This window comes from Columba livia, chromosome 22 (genome assembly GCF_036013475.1).
Source record: "Columba livia isolate bColLiv1 breed racing homer chromosome 22, bColLiv1.pat.W.v2, whole genome shotgun sequence".
Taxonomy (NCBI): Eukaryota; Metazoa; Chordata; class Aves; order Columbiformes; family Columbidae; genus Columba; species Columba livia.
The window spans coordinates 359,614-379,491 of record NC_088623.1 but is presented as its reverse complement, the minus strand read 5'-3'; the positions used below and the strand labels follow the sequence as shown (position 1 = coordinate 379,491).

At 51.8% G+C, this 19,878-nt stretch overlaps 1 long non-coding RNA gene and 2 other non-coding genes across 11 annotated transcripts in view; all 3 read right to left on the bottom strand.

The window, feature by feature from the left end:
• Nucleotides 1-19,583, bottom strand: part of LOC135576030 (uncharacterized) — a 549,349-nt gene extending 529,766 nt beyond the window's left edge. For 6 of the 9 annotated variants that reach the window (XR_010467558.1, XR_010467559.1, XR_010467560.1 and 3 more), the window contains exons 1-2: nt 19,242-19,582; nt 16,479-16,762 (exon numbers count right to left, since the gene is read on the bottom strand). This is a non-coding gene — a long non-coding RNA (uncharacterized LOC135576030). Of the gene's footprint in view, nt 1-16,478; nt 16,763-19,241 lie in introns of all 9 variants that reach the window. The other 3 variants (XR_010467565.1, XR_010467564.1, XR_010467566.1) reach the window with 2 other exon arrangements.
• Nucleotides 15,608-15,692, bottom strand: LOC135576075 (small nucleolar RNA SNORD45). Its single transcript, XR_010467673.1, has one exon. It is a non-coding gene; the product is annotated as a small nucleolar RNA SNORD45 (small nucleolar RNA).
• On the bottom strand, nt 17,956-18,040 carry LOC135576065 (small nucleolar RNA SNORD45). The gene has a single exon (XR_010467663.1). It is a non-coding gene; the product is annotated as a small nucleolar RNA SNORD45 (small nucleolar RNA).
• Nucleotides 19,584-19,878: the final 295 nt, after the last annotated feature.

Below are 19,878 nucleotides of genomic sequence, written 5' to 3'. Positions count from 1 at the left end.
GGATGAATCTCCAACAGAATGGTTGGAGAGATTAAGAAAAAGCTTACAGAGGTACTCGGGAATTGATCCGAACACCCCAGCGGGGACTGCGCTTCTCAGGATGCAATTTGTAGCAAAATCATGGGGAGATATAAGGAGGAAGTTGGAGAAGTTGGAAGACTGTCAAGACAGGGGACTGGAAGAGTTGCTTAGGGAAGCACAAAACGTGTATGTTAGGAGGGATGAGGAAAGACAGAAGGCAAAAGCTGAGATCCTAGTGGCAGCAGTAAGGGAAAGTCAAAAGAACAAGACCCTGTCCCGAGAGGGGAAGGGAAACGGACCAGGGAGGGCACCGAGGGGACCACCTCCCCAAGAAAGAATTACCGGTCCTATTTGTTACTACTGCAATAAGAGGAGACACATCCAAAGGAACTGTCGTAAGCGAAAGCAGGATGAAAAAAATGTTTAAAGAAGAATAGGGGTGTCAGGGGCTGTACCTTCTGGGGACTCAACCATCAGCAGAGGCCTTGACAAAACTATTAATAGGTTCCCATAAAGAAGAAGTTCTATTTTTAGTAGACACGGGGGCTGAAAAGTCCACTGTTCAAAAACTCCCCAAAGGAGTAGAAAAAGAGAGAAACTATATATCAGTAATACGGGCAAAAGGGGAGCCTTTTCGGGTACCCGTTTTGAAAGATGTGGAGACTGAAGTGGAAGAAAGAATCTGCCTTGACGGTTTCTGCTCCCCGCGGCAGAATATAATTTATTGGGAAGGGATTTGATTTTGAAATTAAATTTGGGAATTCAGAGCCAGCGGAATACCTTGCAAGTCAGCTTATATACTCTGACGCAAGAGGACGAAGAAGCTATTGATCCTATAGTATGGTATAGAGATAAGGAGAAACGAAGAGTAAAGGTAAAAATCTTAGTAGCTGCAGTGAAGGAGTAATGGTTTGAACTTCAGCAAGCAGAGAGAGAATTAGCTGATAACAAGTGAATCACAGAAAACTTGCAGAACAGCCTGCAAGATGCTTTTTAGTACTAACTTTTTTTCTTTGTAGGTATCTGTTTAAATGGTACAGTAAGATCACAGATCGACCCAAAATGTACATTTTGTGACGATGAGCAATTTAGCTCTTAACTGTGTGAATGTGGTGATAAGGTTTTGTGTGTGACAGCCGTTACTTTTCTTTCTAGCATGCCAGCTTTATTCCAGCATCCAGACTTGCGCAACTCTGTGATAGGCTGTGTCTCATCTCGGTGTACTAAATTTGGCTTTTCTTTCGTATGCACACCGAGTAAAGACTCCTGGTTTTTGGGATAACAGCTGTGTCACCCCAGATGGGACGCTAACAGAAGCCGTGCCCAGTCCAGCTTGCTGGAGCAGCGGGGGGGCGGGTGCCGATGGGGCTCCAGCCGCACTGACCTGTTTTGTCAGGAGACCCAGCGGTGCCTCCACCTGCTGAGCAGTGAGCGGCTCAAGGGCGCAATGCTAAAATCGAGATATTGTCTTGAATGCACGGAATTGTGATCTCTTTGTATATTTGAACTTGGTGTGTGGTTTGCGTGTCTGAGCTCAGTATTTTAATTTGCATATTTATAGTTGGTACCAAAAGAATTTTGTTTGGGGAGATAATTACAAATTGAGAACCAGTTCCATTATTAAAGTACCACCGCGCTCCCCCTTAAGATGCATCTGTACACAGGAGAGTAAATTAGTGGGGGAAGTGCTTTGAATGTGAAATTCTGGGTTAGCTGTATTGCAGTTAGTGTTGTTCTGCGGATAGACTGATTTGGGTCAAAAATTAATGTAAGAAATTATAAAAGGGAGGAGCTGAGGCATGTAACTATTGCTCAGCTAATTGAAATTGCATATAAAGTTTATAGTCACAGGAATTAAAGGAAGAGAGAAAGAGATTTTAAATCAGACTTTGCCTTTAGGGTTTCCAATTCATAACATAAAACCCGGGGATAAAGTACTAATTAAAACCTGGAAAGAAGAAACTCTAACCCCACGATGGGAAGGACCTTTTCTTGTCTTATTAGCTACAGAAACAGCTGTTTGGACTGCAGAGAAAGGATGGACACACGTCTCTCGAGTTAAAGGACCACTGATGGAAGAAAGAACCTGGAAAGTAACTCAAGGAGTGGGGGAATTGAAATTGAAATGGCACAGGATTGGTGATGTAACCACTATCAGTATTATTAATATGAATGTCCAGTATAAATGGAAATGAGAATGGTTTAATAGTTAAATGTGTCGAACCAAGCTGTATATGTAATTCCTTTTTATATTCAAGGTTTAGGTTGTAATGGACTGTGGTATAAGCATATCCACACAGGGAGCTTACCAACAGGATTGTGTAATAAATGTCTAAAATAGAAGATAAGGAAACCAGAGCTCGATTGAGGATTCCAGTCGCCACTGGAAGAACAGAAAAAGAATAGTGAAGAATGGTGGGAGGTGTTTACTAAAGGGGTGAATGGGAATTTAGGGAGTCCACCAGTGTTAGGAGGAATAGAGTGTAGAAAGAGAAATCAAATTCCGTGTTGTCCTGTTGCTCCTGGGAAGTGAAGGCCAAGAGCTGGGAAACGATAACAAGTCGCCACGGTAACGGCAGAAATAGGAAAGGCGGGGACACCACCCTTGCTGCCGAGAAGATGATGAACTCGGCTGCCGCTGCAACCTGGTCGGCCGGAGAGGCAGAGGGTGTAGAAACCTGGACCTGATCCTCTTGCTAGGAGCGGGGACTTATTGTTCCCAACTTAGCCTGGCTAATCCCTGTACCAAGTGCAACGAGCGCGTGAGAATAGGAGGACTAACCCAATATGTTCCAAATTATCACGCTCATATTAGTTCTGGATGTTATGATAGAACAAAATTGGAGAAGTGTGAAATCCAAGGGCAGAAGTTATGGGTAGTAACTAACCCAGGGAAAGGTGGACTCGGTGTGGGCTCTGTCTCCTGCCCCAGGGGAGAACAGAATATCTGTTTTACACAAGCTGGTGTGTGGGGCTATTCAGATGGAGCGGGAGTGCAAGATCAGTATAAGGAGGAGTTAGTTAAGAGTGCCACTCAGGAATTAAAAAGAGAGCAAGAGAAACAGAAATTGGTACCGAGAAGCAGTGATTGGTATGAAGAAATAAGGCAAAAAGAGAAGGGATTACAATTACCAACAGCAGGGAAAAACCTGTTTATAGATCTTATGGAAAAGATAGCCCGGGAATTAAATGTCACCTCATGCTGGATATGTGGGGGGTCTCAAATGACTGAATACGTTGGACGAACCCCTTGTAAGTTAGTGTTGCGGGCAAATTCATCAAATACCTCTATTCCTCCCACTTGGTGGCCAGGTCCACGTAACAGATATTGGTCTCAAAATTGTAGCCTGGTGGAAGAAAATGGGGTTCATGATAGTATGTGCATTTCTGGGTTTACTGTCTGTGCCATGTATGATCCCGTGCTTTATTCGGTTAATACATTCAGTAGTCCAAGGCATGCAAATCTGTGGGGGGTCTCAAATGGCAGAACAGTGGCCTTGGAGAGGAGAGAGTGTAAGCCCAGAAGGATTACTAGTATGGATCCAGCCACCTGGGCCCAAGATGGAAGCTGGGGATACTGTACCCCAATATATATGCTAAGCTGAATTGTTCGGTTGCAAGCAGTGATTGAAATAACAAGCAACCGGACAGCTGAGGCACTGAATCTCATAGCGAGACAATTGTCTCAAACCAGAGCCACAGTGTACCAAAACTGGGTAGCCTTAGATTATCTTTTAGCTGAAGAGGGGGGCTCTGTGGGAAATGGAATACTTCTGAGTGTTGTTTGGAAATAGATGATAATGGGGAAGCCATAATGAAAATAGCAGAAGAGATAAAACGAGTTGCACACGTACCAGTACAGAAATGGAATTCTATACTTACTAGCCACTGGTGGGATAACTTATTTGGGGGAGCCTGGTGGAAGAAAATAGGGTTCATGATATTATGTGCATTTCTAGGTTTACTGTTCATGCCATGTATGATCCCGTGCTTTGTTTGCTTAATACATTCAGTAGTCCAAGGCATGCAAATCTCAGCCATGCCTATAGATCCTGAAATGGCAACAAAAGGAACAGGGTATAAATTAACGATTTTAAAAGATAACACAAAATTGGACCTAGCCGCCACCAGGGAGGTGCTAGCTAACTTTGAGGCCAAAGCACGAATCAGGGGGATAAAAAAGAAGAAGGGGGAATTGTGAGAAACGCAGCTGTGATTCGTGCTGTTGTTTACAGATATAACCAAATAAGGCATGGGCTCTTAAGAAAATGAAAAGATAGTTAAGTTTTATGTAAAAAGTTGTGGGACTTGTTTTGTCCCACATGCACATGTGTATGGGAAAGGTGGGGGGGAGTGACGTGAAGGAGAAGGTGGCCTTCCCCGAGATGCTCCCACGGGGGAAGTGGGGGGAGCCCGGTAGAAAAGACCCCTCGGTAACAACCTGGAGTCTGCACGCGAGGGGGCGGGCACTGAGGAAGAAGGAACTCCTCAACCACCAATCAGAGCGAGAGAAGACCCCTAGTGGCAACCAACCACGGACTCAGAGTGCGAGAAGGGCTAGCCAAGGAAATAAAAGAGGTCGGTCAGAAACTTAAGGTGTGTGTGTTTAATTCACCTATTAAATAAACCAGACTCTTGTTTGGCAAATTATCGGAGTCTTGGTCATTTATCACACTCAGTATCTGTTCTGATCGGTTTTATCTCGTCATTACTAATGCCAGAAAGAGGTGGAAATATAAAGATGATGGGTTGTGCTGGGCAGAATTACGTCATTTTTGCCAAATAAAGAACGGTAGTGTAGTATATGCTGAGAGAGGAGCTATTGGTAACAACACTGCAGAAATGGTCTGGGGATTGTGGGTGACTGTGGGCTAAACATGAGTAAATATCAACTTGTTTTGTTCTTTGTGAAATTTAAAAACCAGGCTGTGCCACAACTGTGTGTTCTACAGATTTCGGATCAGGCTTTCACAGCTGGATGTTGAATCAGACTTTTCAGTTTTTAATTCTAAAACCCACTTAGTCACAGGGATTACGTATTGAATTGTGAAGCTCTGCTTTACTTTTCATGAGACGTGTATTTAGCTTTCTGTTTATTCAAATTTCTTTAACCACGGCAAGCAATGTGATTGGCAATGCGTTCCATGAGTGCTGATACTGTGAGGCTTGTTTCACGAACCTCAGGGAGGTTTTTTCCTTCCCAGAAAATCCCTGTTCACTAGAACTGAAGAATTTAAGTGTGTCCAGACAGCACACGAGTTTAAGGGTTTGGGGCAGAGTTTTCTTTGTGATTTTACTGTGATCATCAGCAAGCTATTAAAGAATCCCAGGAGTTGCTGCACAACCCAAGCAGTGGCAGAAATATAATAAATCACAGGTCCTAAATACTAAGGAATGGCCTTGGGAATTCACCCATAGTCCATCTGGTATGAAAACACAGCTTTTTGATATATTTATCTTTATATCCAGCAGGATGGAGGAGAGAATCAGAAGACTTAAAGTGATAAAACTCACTGGCTGACAGTTTAATCAGGAAAGGAAAAGCCATGCACACAAGCAAACTGGCACTGGCACCACTGGCACTGCCACTGGCACTGCAACCGGCACCTCTGTCCCTGTGGTGCCTCCTCCTGCCGCGCCCCTGGGGCTGCGGCCAGCCCAGGGGCTCCTCCTGCATCTCCTGCACCGCGGCAGTGACCAGGGACCTGCCAGCACATGGTGGTGGTGACCTGGGGCTGGTGCTGCAGTGGGATGGCCAGTAGCCATGGAGACCGGGTAGCACTGTGGGTGTCACGGAGGCACCACAAAAGGCGGTTTTAGGCAGACAACAAGTTCCAAAGCAGACTTTATTCTAGATGGGAAAGCATAGCAAATAAACTAGAAACAGGGTTTATACAATTATTTAGCACTCCAACAACATAAAATTCAGGTTCAGATATCACCTGAGGAGGTTATTTGGGTATGACAACGTAAGAATAACAAGGATCAACAATGTGCCCGCATTCACTCACAAGAAACAGAACTAGAGGCCTCTCACTCATGGGTGCCCCGAAGAAACAATCACTCACCTGGGCTGGGCGAGGGCTCTCACTTGCCTGGGGTAGGCAAGGACTCATCCCAGGATATATCCAGTAGAGAAAAATAACCACCCAGCACAGGAGGAGGTGAGGCGCTCTCGGTGCCAGGCAGTCTCCTTAGGCAGCGTCCCAGTCTAAGGAGAGGGCTCCAGTTCACAGACCTGCTGCTCTGAGAAGACCACTCCAAGGGGCTCTTCGGTGGGGGCCCCGCTCCATAGTCTAGGCAGATGTGGCTGTGGGCATTTCAACATGGTCCAGAAGCTTCTCAGCTTCTCTGGGCACATTCTTTGCTGAGGACCCTGTCACCGACTGAGGGTCCCACCCCTCCTGTCCCCCCAGCTGCTGGAGGTGAAGTCACCCTGCCCGGGGTAGGGGAGGATGTGACTGGGAGCGCCTTGGTACCACCCTCGATGTGTACGTGGGGACAGGCACAGTGGGACACAAAAGGTTCTAAGGAGCCATCAACTGCCCTGTTGAATGCTCCGGATCATGGGGGGTTGTGCAACTGCCACAGTGGGGCATTGTGACGTCACTGGTGATGTCACAAAGGGCCCTGCCCAGGCACCCCTATAAAAGCAGGGCCGGGGGTGCAGAGCTGCATCCTCTGGCAGGACAGGGCGGCGGCCACCCCACCATGGCCCGGTACCGGCAAAGCAGGAGCCGCAGCCGCAGCCGCAGCCGCCGCCGCGGCCGGCGCCACTACCGGAGCCGCTCTCGCCGCCGCTATGGGCGAAGCCGACGCCGGCGGTACAGGAGCAGCCGCCGCCGGCGGGGGACACGGCGCCGCCGCCGCTGAGCCGACCCCAGCACTGGCGTCTGGGGAACCGGCAGAGCCTTGGCCACCACCACCGCCACACCAGTGCACCACCACGGCTCCACCAATAAAACTGGAACGATGGCACAAGGCGTGCGTGTGTCTCTGGTGTCCCTGTGGGCCAGTTGTGTGTCCCATGGGTACGTGTCTGTGCTGGGGGCGTGTATCCTATGGCTGGCATGTCCAGGACAAGCACATGTCTCCAGGGATGGAGCTGTTCCAACCTCCCTGCTCCTGTGCTGGGTCTGACTCGTTCCCACGGCCCAGCCCACCTCCATGTCCCAGCCAGTCTCTGTGACCCAGGCCATCTATGTCCCAGCCTATCTCTGTGTCCTAGCCCACCTCTGTGTCCCAGTCCATCTCCATGTCTCAGCCCGTCTCTGCGTCCCCAGCCTATCTCCATTTCCCTGCCCACCTGCCAGAGATGCCCTGACCGCTCAGGACGAGGATCCTGGACCTTCCCGTGGTCCCAGGGGGGGCGCCCACCGCAGTGCCCCAGGAGGGAGGGGCTGCAGCTTTCGTTGACTTTTGTTCACTTTTAAGAGAGACCTTTGGAGGAGTCAGGTGGGAATCAGGAGCTCCCTGCTGCAGGTTCCCCGTACACTGCCTTTTAGGTAGTTTCATTTGCAGACAAACTATTAAACTCCACTGCTTCATCAGATGAAGTGGAAAGATCAAATGCAGAACTTCAGAATATCACTTTGTGGAGCAACAGTGTCTAAATTCATGGCATCTATTCAAGACAAACATATACTCAGAGGTGCCCCAACAATATCACTTCTGTTACACAGTTTTAGGAACAAATACCCAAGTATTTAATGACAAGAAAAGGAATAATTTAGCTGCACAGAAGTGCCCTCCAAACATATGGGATGTATTGGTTTGGGTATTTCTTTGAATCCCCAAGTCAGAAGTAAGAAACAGCACCAAGTTTAACAATGATGGTTTCTCAGTCGTTTTTGATAACTTTTTCAAAAACCATTAGGCAAAAAAAAAGCATTGAAAAACAAGAGCTGAGTGATACAATGTGAAAATGGCAAAAACTACACTCCAAACAATTTTTTTTGCAAGAAACAGAAACCACACAGCAAGCTATACAAACATACATGTTACCGGCTCTGGACAGACAGACGCAGCCCATGGCAGCACGTTCAGCTGTGCAAACCTTGAACCCGCATGATCTAGAAACAACCTGACATTATCTGTACAACACAAAGTCATACCGGAAATATTCTGGCACATTCAATACGAAATACAACGTCCTGCTGGGTACAAACACCAATATTCACATCAGAACTGTGCAAACCATGGCATTACTCACTTTGGATTGACAACACAGCCTATGTCTTAGTGGAAAATACATCACGTTAACGTTTGTAAAATCAATACAAGGCTACACTGTCTAGAATTCAGTGTAGTGTGTAGAGAGAAAGTGAGAATGTGTTTTTACGTGCTGCTTTTGATGTTCCACTCACTGGCTCCTTTTGACTTCTAGAAGGAAAAATAAAGGTGATCAGAACTTCAGGTAAAACCCAACATGAAACAATGAAAACAGATTGTAAAACCTCAGTATCAAAAGCCTATGTTCTGATAGGCTAGTGAATGTGGCAATTTATTTGTATAAACTGTTCTCTCCTGGTACATTCAGGGCAACTAAAAAAACCCCAAGCCAAAATCACATTCCTACTCTGTCACAAATTAAGAGTTGCAGATCTAGAACACAACCGTGCCAGAGGAACTCCTCAGATATTTTGTCTCTGCTACATAAGCATCAGAAACATGAAATCTGTACTCCAGGTTTGTGTTCTTAAACAGTCAGCCACCAAAACAGGAAGGTAACTTCAGCCAATCCGTATGCCCCAAGTATTACAAATAGGTACCAGCCACAGCACTTGAGTTCCTAGGAAACCACAGTGACAGTCTAGACACTTCAACGTGCACATTAGTGCTCTGACAAGGAAATAACAAAAAAACCTTTGGAACAGTGTTTAGTTGTGGAAGCTCAAGTGCCGTGTTCAGATATCTACCACGTTTAGCCATGAAAGTGCTGAGATACAAAATACCTTACAGATACTGTCGTGACTAAAAATTGGGGTAGAAATGTCACTTGAAAGGAGTTCCAAGGGTCTGCGGCCAGCAGAACTTGTGATACCTGGATGGTATTGGCCTAGAGGAGCTTTGAAGGTCATGTCTGTGATTTGATGATTCTGTGACAGGAAAGCCCGAATGTAATGATGACTGACTGCTGGAAAAGGTCTTCACCAGCTGCTGACAGCTTCACCAGCAGCTCTCCCGACTCAGAGAGGAGTAATAAACCGATTCCCCCGCTCTCACGCTGCCCCACAGTGTCCAGAGGCACTGTGGTGAGGCACCGATCTTGGTGAACGGGCTTCTTGTGCCATGGGCCCTGGGCAAACTGAGCTTATCAGAGCCGCTGTGGCAGCAAACATCCCTCCTCGTGCCAGGGGAGCTCCGTCCCGCAATTGGCTCCGAGCGGCTGCCTGGGAACAAGCGCCCGCTTCATCACGTCCCTCTGGACGGCCCCGTCCTGCTCAGGGACAGCGCTGGCCTGGGCCGGGGATGGGGGCATTGAAGGGACACTCGGTGGGGACAAGGGCCTTTGGTGAGCTGTGGCCACGTCCCAGGAAGGGCGGGGGCTGGAGCCAGAGCCTTGTTGGGGACAGGGACACTGGGACCCACCATGCGGGATCAGCTCTGCAGAGTGGGACCCAGGTTGTCTGGGAGGGCACAGTGACCCCAGGCAGGGGCAGGTGAGAGCCAGGGCAGGGGACGTTCCCTCCGCTCTGTTCTCAGCTGTGGCTGGAGACTGGACCAGTTGGGGGCTGGCGGTGCAAGGGAAATGGGGTGGGCAGGAGCTCTCACTGACACCACCCCAGCACTTCCCCCAAGCCCAGCCCTGCTCTCCCAGAGCCCAGGATTCACCAGTGCTCCCCACTGTCAGTGCCACCAGTGACTGAGGATCCCAGTCACCAGCTGTCCACACTGCCCATTGCCCCAGTTCTCCCCCCCCCTCCCAGAGTTCCCTAATCCTGGGGCCCCTGGTGCCCCAAGAAGAGGAGTGACTCCCAGCCCCTCATTTATTTAAGGGTCTGGAAAGGGCTCAGAGATAATTGTGCTTAGAGACCCCAGATTTGAGGCTGGTGTCATCTCTGAGGGGGTTCCACAGGGAAAGACTGGCCTGGGCGTTGAGGGGTGCTGGGAGATGGTGGTGCTGGGAGGTGAGGGGCACTGGGAGGTGGGGGGATCTGGCTTTTGGGGCTGTTGCAGGATGGTTTCGAGTTGGAGCAGTGGGTCATCACCACAGGGTGTCTGGCTGTCAGGGACACACTCCTGCCCCCCCTCGCCCCCGTGGATGCCTGGGCCCTTCCCCGTGCAGCTGCCCCATGCAGGAAGCTGCACTGATGCCGGGGAAGGCAGCTGGATCAGTGCTCAAGGCGGGGGTGACTCTGTGCCGAGGCTGGGCTGCCAGGGCGGTGTCTGTGCCAAGCCTGGCTTTGCCCTGGGGGCTGGAGGGGTGGGGAGGGGCAAGGAGTCGTCCTGGGAGGGATAAAGGTGCCCTCACCTTCTCCAGCATCACCCAGGACTCCCTGCACCGCAGAGGAAGAGGAAGGCCGCAGTGCTCAGCGTGGCCCTGCTCTTCACCATCCTGCTGTGCACCCCGGAGGATGCGCAGGTGAGGCTCCAGTGAGGGCCCCCACCGGTTTCTTGTCTTGGTGCCCCCACACCCCTCTTCTTTGGGCCTCTCCATTCCATCCTTTTGGGCCCCTCAGGTATCTCCTCCTCAGGATCTCCTCTGTGTCCTATATAGGGTCCCCAAATGCCCTCCCTTTGATGGATGCCAATGCCTTTCTTTCCATCTTTCCCCTCCGTCCTTTGCCTTTCATCCTGTCCACTGCAGCAGTGTCCCCAGATCCCCTTCCTTGAACACCCCCTCCCAAACACTTTCCCGATCCCCGTGTTCTGTTCCTCTGCTGTCCTCTTCCTCCTGCCCCCACCACCGACCTCACTTGATTCCCCGTGTCCCCTCCCCTTGAATTCCTTTACCCCTCACTTGCATCCCATGCAGTCCTGTCCCTCCAACACCCCCAGCCCGGTCCCTTGGGTTCTGCTAGTTCACCCCAGTGCCCTGTCTCTGGGTGCCCCCCAACCCCCGTCCTCCTTGGAGGCCCCAAATTCCCATGTTATCCTTTTCTCCGACCCGAGCCCTGGTCCCTGCATGAACAGGTATCCCAGGTGAAACTTGAGGAATGAGGCTGGGGGAGCAGAAGGGATTTTCAGGCTCATATGAGGGAGAATCCCTGGGCCTGGGTGGGGCTGGTGTCACCTGTGTCCCTCCCACAGCCCCATTTCTCTCCAAGCCAGACCAACCCCTTTCTCTTCTTTCATAGGCATTTCCAGGAGCACGGCTGGAAGCAAGTGGAGGTTCTCTCCTGGATGTAAGTAGTGGGGCGGACTTGGAGGACATCCAGTCTGGGGAACTGGAGGGCACTTTGGCCCTCCCCTCCCTTGCTGGGACTGGGACATCCCAGTGACCACTGAGGTCTCATGGTCTCTCTACAGGGGGAACTCAACCTCGGGCGAGTGAAGAGGGCTGCGGTAGGTGTCACAAGTTCCGCTGGCCCACACCCTCCCTCCCACGGCCACGAAACTCCAGGGCATCCCAGCGCGCCCCAGAACATGCCAGTGTGCCTCCGTACACTCCCATGCACCCCCCGCTGCCCCCCAGAACATCCCTGCTCCCCAGTGTTCTCCCAGGGATGCCCCATTGCCCAGGGCTCCCATTGCATTCCCATCCATCCCATCACAACCCACTACACCCCACTGCACCCCAGGATACCCCAGGACACAGCCCCTTCCCCAGGACCTCCACTGCTTTCTGTGCCCCACCACACAAGCTCACGTACCCCATTTTTCCCTGGAGTCACCTTCCCCAATGACCCCATCGCTTTCTCCTGCCTCGCAGTGCACCCAAGTGTGTCCCTCACCCAACCTTCCTCCCCAGCTCCCTCTGTCTGTCAGGGTGGATGATGTTTTGCAGCAGAAACACCAGGTTCCAGATCTTCCAGATGTTGACTTGGAACTGCAGGATACGCTGTTGCGACCTCTTGAACTCGAGGTGAGCAGCATCAGGGCATCTCCTGCCCCACCAAGGGTCCTGGACCCCGGGGCATCCCTGAGCTGTCTGGGTGGGGAGAACGTGGATCTAGGAAAAGAAAACAGAGGAGACTGTCCATGACCTGTGTCCCAGGCCGCACTGGACAGAGCTGCCCCCATGACTTCTGTTGCACCCAGTGGGGCTCTACGGACCCAGAGGGTCACCGTGCAGGCCAGGCAGCGGCTCTGGGGCCATAGAGACCCCGAGGATCACCCTGAGGGCTGGGCAGGGTTCTGGGAGATGTAGGGGCATCCGGGGCTAATGACACACTGGCCAAAGAGCTCTGGGTGCCACATGGATCTCAGGAGAACCAAGTCTTGTCCTGGGTTGACTGAGGGCTCCAACTCTTCTCTCCTTCCCTGGGTCTCTGCAGAGAGAGACGGTGGGGACAAGCCTCCCCTCATGTCCCAGCTGACACTGGAGGTCTCATTTTTGGCTCCGATTTCAGACCTGAAACTGATGCTGACAGCCGTGTCCTGTCCCCCCTACAGCGGCATGAGGAGATGATCATCCCTGGATGACCCCATCGGATCCCCTGGGAGCCCTGGGCCATTTCCCTCTCATAATCAGTAAATCCCTTCAGCAAAGCTACGCTCTGCGTGTGGATGCGTGTGTCCGTGTCCATGTTCCCACTGCTGTGCCAGCACTCGGACGCCTGGGTCCTCTCTGGCCACACCATGGCCATGAGCGGCGTGGCTGAGCGAGCCCGGACACCCAGGGTGTCACTGTAAAGGACACCTCCTTCCCACCTGCCATGTGCCCCCAGATACGGGCAGATTAGGGGAAAGTGGAGTGTTCCCCCATGAGGCTGGAGGAGGCTGGTTCATGAGGACTGGGTTATGGACCAGTTAAACAATCTGGACATCCATAAATCCATGGGTCTGGATGGGATCCACCTGCGGGTGCTGAGGGAGCTGGCTGAGGTCACTGTTAGGTCACTGTCCATCATCTTTGATAAGTCGTGGGAGACAGGAGAGGTGCCTGAGGACTGGAGGAAAGCAAATGTCACTCCAGTCTTCAAAAAGGGCAAGAAGGAGGATCCAGGTAACTATAGACCGGTCAGCCTCACCTCCAACCCTGGGAAGACGATGGAACGACTTCTCTTTGGTGCCATCTCAAGGCATATCAGGGATAAGAGGGTCATTATGGGCAGTCAACATGGCTTCACCAAGGGGAAGTTGTGCTTGACCAAGCTCATTGACTTTTATGAGGACATAACAAGGTGGATGGATGATGGCAGAGCAGTGGGTGTGGTCTATCTTGATTTCAGTAAAGCATTTGACACAGTCTCCCACAGCATCCTCACAGCTGAACTGAGGGAGTGCGGTCTGGACGATCGGGTAGTGAGGTGACTGTGAACTGGCTGAAGGGAAGAAGCCAGAGAGTCGTGGTCAATGGGCAGAGTCCAGTTGAGGCCTGTATCCAGCGCAGTGCCTCAGGGGCAGTGCTGGGGCCGGTATTATTCAATATATTCATCAATGATTTGGACGAGGGAATAGAGTGACTGTCAGCAAGATTGCTGGTGACACCAAGCTGGGAGGAGTGGTGACACTGGAAGCTGTGCTGCCATCAGAGACCTGGACAGGCTGGAGAGCTGGGCAGGGAAAATGTAATGAAATATAACAAGGACAAATGTAGAGTCTTGAATGTGGGCAGGAACAACCCCAGGTTCCAGTATAAGCTGGGGAATGACCTATTAGAGAGCAGAGTAGGGGAAAGGGACCTGGGGGTCCTGGGGACAGCAGGGTGACCATGAGCCAGCACTGGGCCCTTGTGGCCAGGAAGCCAATGGTACCTGGGGTGGGTTAGAAGGGGGTGGTCAGTAGGTCAGAGAGGTTCTCCTGCCCCTCTGCTCTGCCCTGGGGAGACCACACCTGGAATATTGTGTCCAGCTGTGGCCCCTCAGTTCCAGCAGGACAGGGAACTGCTGGAGAGAGTCCAGCGCAGCCACCAAGATGCTGAAGGGAGTGGAGCATCTCCCGTGTGAGGAAAGGCTGAGGGAGCTGGGGCTCTGGAGCTGGACAAGAGGACACTGAGGGGGGACTCATTCATGGGGACCAATATGGAAAGGGGGAGTGTCAGGAGGATGGAGCCAGGCTCTTCTGGGTGACAACCAGTGACAGGACAAGGGGCAATGGGGACAAACTGGAACACAGGAGGTTCCACTTAAATCTGAGAAGAAACTTGTTCCTGGTGAGGGTGGCAGAGCCTGGCCCAGGCTGCCCAGGGGGGTTGTGGAGTCTCCTTCTGTGCAGACATTCCAACCCGCCTGGACACCTTCCTGTGTAACCTCATCTGGGTGTTCCTGCGCCATGGGGGATTGCACTGGATGAGCTTTCCAGGGCCCTTCAACCCCTGACATTCTGGGATTCTGTGAGGTGAAGGGCGGACAGTGCCAGCCCTTGGGGCACCCTGTGTTTTGAAGGCACCATGGGAAACAGATTCTTCGCAGGGCTCTGGTGAGAACCATCCCCCAAGGAACATATTTTGGTGTTGGGGCAGGAGAGGAGCGTGGACAGGCAGCCCGGACCCCTGGGTCCTCTGCCCTGCTCGGGGAGGGGAGGTTGTTCCCTGGACGATGGGCTCAGCACTCCTGGGCTCACAGGAGATGTCACCACCTCCAGGGGCCATCTGCTGTTCCCAAGGCCAACAGTGCTGCAAGTCAACATTTATTTGATGCAAGCAGTCTGTTACAGCCAGTACTCCTGTGTAAAATCGATGTAATTAAGCGCAGTGGTAATTTTGCAATGTGCCATATAACAACCAGGCATTGACAAATTTCTCTGTTTTCCCTGGGAAATCACATTTCTGGCACTTTTACCCCTAAATCCCGGCAGCGGCGTTTGTTAACACGGGGCAGCTTTGCTCTCCCAACAGGCACTTCCAGTCATTCACGCCCAAGCCAACACGTCACTGGAACCTGGCCACGCATTTTCAAACAATGCCCTTCTGGGGTCCAACTGATGCTGGGGTCGATGTCCTCCATCAGAAATGCAGAAAATCCAAGCAATACAAGACGTGCTCCTCTCTGCTCCAACAGCTCTCAACCTCCTGCACTTCAGCACTTTCATGGCATTGTGAAATAACAGAACAAACCCCAACACAAAAGACTCAAGCAGAGCACGCTCCTTAAAAACCAAATCCCAACACGAGTGCTCATTGCAATCAAAGGAAGCTGGGACACCGCCCTGCAAACGCTCCGGCTGTGCAGCCTGGACGAGACGGTGTCTGCGGTTCAGCAACATCCACGCTCGTCACAACCGGCTGGTGCCGTCACCCCCAAATCTCGGCAGCAGCGTTTGTTAACACCGGTTAACAGCTTTGGGTACCCAGAGCTGCCTTCAGCTCACGTGAAAGCGTCTCCTCGTAACGCCCAGTGTGAGCTCAAGAACGACGCCTCCCTAACGCCCAAACTGAGGAACCTCAAACAGTGCCCCCTTCTCCATGGGCTGCGTTACAACCTGTGACAGAAAGGGGATTCCACAGCCTGGAAAAGCTCCACAAGGAACTGGAGATTCCTGGGTCTCAGAGTAATTCTAGAGCTCAAGTGGTGACAGACATCAGCTCCAGCTCAGATAATACATGCCAACACCCATCACTGACCCAAGAAGGCAGCTCCTCCCGTCCTGACCAACGGCTTCAGATCCAACACACTTTGTCCCTCCTACAGGTCGCAGCTTATTTGTCTGTCTTCCTCGAGATGAACTAGAGATACCTGAAAAAGCCTCTGGCCCGGCTCTGAAAAAAACCCCAGCCCCAAGATCCCGACTCTCCTTAAAGACACAGCACGACGCTAATGGAATATTCTCATTGACCAGCCTGGGTGTCAGTCAAGCTCTGCCCCATCCATCCCCCCTTCCCAGCTCCTCACACCCGCGGGCAGAGCTCAGACCTTGGCCCACAGCAGGTTGTTAAACCCACAGTGACACCAGCTGACGGAGCTGGAGCAGCAGCCTATGTATTACTGGAAGGTGACAACATCTCACACCTTTGGAACTAATGCAGCAAGTGAAACCATCTACTGATAATGTCTGGCTGAATAACTCGTGTAACTCCTTGACAAGATGAATGGGACACCTGATTATTGCAGAAATATGTTTCTCCCTTTTTCTGTAAGTGTTTATTGTGTGCCCCTGTAATCTGCTCTGTGCTTCACCTCACAAGCACAAATGAACAACTCTGGATTCGTTGGACCCAGCAGAAGCAAGTCACCGGAGCGAGAGGGTGTAAGGCATGGGGATATAGCGGAAGATTTGGTGAAGTGATTAGTTAAATGTAAATACACTCCAGTGACTTGCACCTGCCTGTAGAAAGGGATCACACAGACACTTTTACAGGCAGCGTGTGACACTGGCTGATTTAAAACACCTCCATCTACAGACACACTCACCCGTCCTGCGCGGCACTCAGAACCTCCTCATCCACCACAGCTCAGGCAGGAACAAAACGAATCCTCCTGCTTTCCCCACACCGAGAGCAGCCAGTTTTCCCTGCAAGCACAACAGCAGCTCCTGCGCTGCATCTCCCAACCACGCTCGTTACCGCAGAAGCTTCGGCAGCGCTAACCAGGACAGCCTGTACTTGTGCAAGTGATGAGCTCGGTCTCAGCACAAGGCCCGGGACGGCTGCAGCACACAGGGAGAGCGTTGTAGCTGTTTCTCCTGGAAGGCAGGGCTGCAGGAAAGGAAATATATTAGTTATTCAGGAACACGAAGAACACATTCAAATCACCAGGGAAAATCTGGAACAAAACACTAAAACCCCAGGTTTTGCAGGGAGCTGGAAAAAACACCTCAAACCTGTCCCCGGACCCTTCCCTTTGCCGAATCGCAGACAATTTCCTCACTCATCGACAAGGGCACATGAACACTCCAGGGGTCTGTCTGTCTACTGCGGGTAAACGCAAACACCACCATTTCAGGTGGTCCATATATCCCCAGATAGAAGCAAATGAACTCAAACGCTGTCGCCTGCCAAGAGCTTTGTCACCTCAAACATTATCTGCAGGGCCCGCTGGACAACTGCAGAGCGGGCAACTCACACACCCTGGGCCACAACCTCGGCTGCTTGGAACGTTCACGGCTCTCCAGAAATCTGGGCAGGACTCAAAGCCATTCTGGTTCGAGAGCAAGACCGGCTCGAGCTCAAGTTTCCTTTTGCATTCTCACACCTGGAAGCTCAATCACAAAGGCTCCACGAGTCCACACCAACGGAGCTCTCCCAACAGGCACTTCCAGTCATTCATGCCCAAGCCAACACGTCACTGGAACCTGGCCACGCATTTTCAAACAATGCCCTTCTGGGGTCCAACTGATGCTGGGGTCGATGTCCTCCATCAGAAAGGCAGAAAATCCAAGCAATACAAGACGTGCTCCTCTCTGCTCCAACAGCTCTCAACCTCCTGCACTTCAGCTTTCATGGCATTGTGAAATAACAGAACAAACCCCAACACAAAAGACTCAAGCAGAGCACGCTCCTTAAAAACCAAATCCCAACACGAGTGCTCATTGCAATCAAAGGAAGCTGGGACACCGCCCTGCAAACGCTCCGGCTGCGCAGCCTGGACGAGACGGTGTCTGCGGTTCAGCAACATCCACGCTCGTCACAACCGGCTGGTGCCGTCACCCCCAAATCTCGGCAGCAGCGTTTGTTAACACCGGTTAACAGCTTTGGGTACCCAGAGCTGCCTTCAGCTCACGTGAAAGCGTCTCCTCGTAACGCCCAGTGTGAGCTCAAGAACGACGCCTCCCTAACGCCCAAACTGAGGAACCTCAAACAGTGCCCCCTTCTCCACGGGCTGCGTTACAACCTGTGACAGAAAGGGGATTCCACAGCCTGGAAAACCTCCACGAGGAACTGGAGATTCCTGGGTCTCAGAGTAATTCTAGAGCTCAAGTGGTGACAGACATCAGCTCCAGCTCAGATAATACATGCCAACACCCATCACTGACCCAAGAAGGCAGCTCCTCCCGTCCTGACCAACGGCTTCAGATCCAACACACTTTGTCCCTCCTACAGGTCGCAGCTTATTTGTCTGTCTTCCTCGAGATGAACTAGAGATACCTGAAAAAGCCTCTGGCCCGGCTCTGAAAAAAACCCCAGCCCCAAGATCCCGACTCTCCTTAAAGACACAGCATGACGCTAATGGAATATTCTCATTGACCAGCCTGGGTGTCAGTCAAGCTCTGCCCCATCCATCCCCCCTTCCCAGCTCCTCACACCCGCGGGCAGAGCTCAGACCTTGGCTCTCAGACACCAACGACTAAAAACTTTAACTCTGTCCCTCGTGTTCCTCTTGTTCTCAAACTGAATCCGATCAATGACTGTGCCAGCTATGAAAAAGAAAGGCTTCCAATTGCGTGGAGAAAACTGACTCACTTTCCAGGGCTCTCACCTGCACAAACCAGATTCTAAAGGCTGATGCGCTTTGCCGGGCACAAACCAGCCACGTAGCCAAAGCATGAAAACGCTGCCCCGTTGCTGCCACGGCTGTTACCTGAAAACAATTCACCTGTGCTGCTGGTGCTCAAGGGGGACAGAACACAGAACAGCATCACCACCTCTGACTATTTCTTGGAGCTTAATCCAGCAACAACCACAATTCTCAGCTGTCCAGGGCTTTACATGGAAATGCAAATGCAACAGGCAGTGCTAGAATCTGGATCACAGACATTTTGGGGTTCTTTGAGCTTGCTTTCACAAGCAGAGCAGAATTGGCTCCAACTAAAGTGCTATCTCCCCTCTTTGGCTAAACATCTAGTTTGAGTTAACCAGAGGCACAGGAATTCCTTTGACTCGCTTTCTGCAGAGCAGAGAGACTCAAATGAAATGACATATGAAAACAGCCTTGAAAAGCTTCCAAGACCAGTGTGTGCCTGCAGCCCCCGTGCTCTGCCTTGGCCTACAGCACGTCAGTCTCTGGATGAGGAGGAAAAGCCTTCTGAGCTTTTGCATACAGCCCAAACAAAGTAACAACTACCTGAGACACTTGGACCAAGACTCAACATCAAAAGTGAATGCTTCTTGCAGGGTAAAAGTGTACAGGAATGAAAGACTTGCTAAACAGACCTGTCATTCTCAGAAATAAAAAACCCCCAAGGCTCAACAAGCCAGCCAGGGTTACTGCTCTGAATCCACGCGCAGCTGCACCGACCTGAGTCAACACGGACACAGTCGCCTCCCTTGTCCCACACGAAGCTGCACGGGCCACGCGCTGCTCCACCAGGAACGTGCTGGGACACCCGGGTCTCCATGGCGGCCTCTGCGCTGCCACCTGCACAAAGCACCGCCAGGCCGTCAGCTGTGGGCTCAGCTCCGGCGGTTCCGGGACCGGGGTCTCCCAGGGCCTGTTCGCACACGGACCTTGGTGCGCGCGCCCCGCCCGCGGGCGCTTCTCCCGCCCCGATCCGACCCGCCGCTCGGCCGGACCCGCTCAGGAGCCGCCGCTCGGCCCGGCGCTGCAGCCGGAAATTGCGTCACCGGGACGGGCGAGGCGAGCCGCGCTGCCTCAGGACCCCGCCAGAGCTGTCCGATTATTCGCCTGACCCGCCAAGTTTTTATACGAAATCTGATTGCGCTGAACCACGTCTCTGCCACTGAGGCCAATGAGAAAACATGTCGTCCTCATGGCACTGGGGCCGCGGTGCCTCCTTGCAGCCCCGTGGGGAAGCTGGAAGTCGTTGTACCAGTGTTGTCCTTCCCTTGGCCTTGCACACACACATCCACGGTCCCAGGGAGAGCCCTGAGCCGTGTGTGAGGGACAGGATCCCCCTTCCCATCGCCTGGAGCTC